This window comes from Cibotium barometz, chromosome 56, assembly GCF_041138505.1.
Source record: "Cibotium barometz isolate CiBa-2024 chromosome 56, ASM4113850v1, whole genome shotgun sequence".
Lineage (NCBI taxonomy): Eukaryota > Viridiplantae > Streptophyta > Polypodiopsida > Cyatheales > Cibotiaceae > Cibotium > Cibotium barometz.
The window spans coordinates 35,368,062-35,370,204 of record NC_141101.1 but is presented as its reverse complement, the minus strand read 5'-3'; the positions used below and the strand labels follow the sequence as shown (position 1 = coordinate 35,370,204).

The following is a 2,143-nucleotide window of genomic DNA, read 5'->3' as shown; positions in this document are numbered from 1 at the left end:
CATCGAGTGCGCGATTATGACAAGACTCGAAGAAGAAGCCTTTGGCTAACTCTGTGCCAGTAGTCGGGGTAAGACAGGGGGGTGGCAAGTGTTATTTGGAATGACTGGGCGTAAAGGGCACGTAGGTAGTGAATCAGGTTGAAAGTCAAAGGAGCTAGCTCAACTGAAAGAATGCTTTCAAAACCAATTAACTCGAGTGGGATAGAGGGGAGTGGAATTTCGTGTGTAGGGATAAAATCCGGAGATATACAAAGGAACGCCGAAGTAGCGAAGGCAGCTTTATGGGTCTCTACTGATGTTGGGGTGCGAAAGCTTGGGGAGCAAACATGATTAGATACCTTGGTAGACCATGCCGTAAACGATGAGACGTTCATCCTTAGTCCGTGGATCAGGGGCCCAGCTAACACGTTAAACACTTCCGCTTGGGGAGTACGGTCGCAAGACTGAAACTCAAAGGAATTGACGGGGGCCTATACAAGCGGTGGAGCATGTGGTTTAATTCGATACAATGCACAAAACATTACCAGCCCTTGACATATGAACACTTGACGTATGAACACTTGACATATGAAAAAGTGTGCTTGTCCTTAAACGAGATGAAACAAAAATTCATACAGGTGCTGCATGGCTGTCGTCAGCTCATGTCGTGAGACGTTTTTGGTTAACTCCTATAACAAGCAAAACCCTCGTTTTGTGTTGCTAAGACATGCTGTTCCCAGAGGATCAATGTCATCATTCACCCTCGGCAAGCAGGAACATAGAACATGGGCTTCCAATGAACGCCACATGGTTCTGCAAGACGAGCGAGCCACCCGATATAATGGGTGGTAAGTGAGCCGATACCTGCCCATAAATCTGCGTTCAGTCAGCGACCAAGATTTATGACACTCCCTCTGTGCCGATGTTGCACTCACAAGAGATTGCGTGTAGTTCTACTATGGAGGAAGGTGGGGATGATGTCAAGTCTGCATGGCCCTTATGGGCTGGGCTACACACGTGCTACAATGGCAATTACAATAGGAAGCAGGGCCGTAAGGTCGAGCAAATCCAGAAAGATTGCCTCAATTTGGATTGTTCTCTACAACTCTAGAACATGAAGTTGGAATCGCAGTAATCACGGATCAGCATGTCGCACGGTGAATATGTACCTGGGCCTCGTACACACCACCCTCCACACCCTAGGAATTGGTTTTGCCCAAAGCATCGACCAGAGATCACCAATTACTAAAGTGTTCCATGCCTAGTTGAGTGTGGCCCATTTTGGTATTGGTGGTCTTCTTGGCACATATCACGGTTGGGTCAGTGATTGGGGTGAAGACATAACATGGTAGTCGGAACCTGTGGGGCTAGAGGGAATCTCAAAGGGAGGCACCAACATCCTTTCATTAACTGTACTAACGTTGATAAAGTTAATTCATTAGGTAAATGGCCGAGTAAGCACTATCCGCAAAGGGGGAAGTGCCTCCCCAACTGCGGAACCGAGATTGAAACCTACGACTAATCGGTTGACAGCTGACCGCTAAGCTACCGAAGAAAGATGCAGGGAATTTAGTCCCATATACATTCAAAGACTTTCAAGCCGCCTCATGACCTATGAGATGTTAACGATTCGAAGACCCAAAGCTTTCTTCGAGATTTCATGAACCTCACGTGCGCCCTTTTCCCTTCCCAAGATTGAGTGATGAGAGATCACGTGCCAAGCGCTAATCGATTGCTGTAACCGACCCTCAACCATTATTGAGGATGGCCCACGAGGTGTAGCGCAATCTGGTAGCACATCTGTTTTGGGTACAGAGGGCCATAGGTTCGAATCCTGTCACCTCGATTATTGCCTAATTGGGCGGGTAAAATTTTGCTCTGTCCTTTTTCCACGGGAGAAGTCTTTCTCTGTGCCAAGGTGGCTTCCTGTGGCATAACTCTATCCACAAAGATCAAACAAGCATTGTAGCCTGAAACTTCTCTAAAGACATGACCTTCTGAATCATCTAGGCATTTTGAGGAAATTTCGTATATAGAGTTGTGAAGGCTATGCCTCCTATAGTAGGAAATGGTTAACCCGAAGGTCCTAGGATTGAGAGGAGGTACTACAGACTGTAGTGCTTCAACCTCTTGCCATAAGCATCCAGCTGGGTGTAGAGTTGGT

The 2,143-nt window shown here is 47.0% G+C and overlaps 1 non-coding gene across 1 annotated transcript; it reads left to right on the top strand.

The window, feature by feature from the left end:
* Positions 1–1,751: 1,751 nt before the first annotated feature.
* Positions 1,752–1,825, top strand: TRNAP-UGG (transfer RNA proline (anticodon UGG)). The gene has a single exon. It is a non-coding gene; the product is annotated as a tRNA-Pro (tRNA).
* The last annotated feature ends 318 nt before the right edge of the window (positions 1,826–2,143 follow it).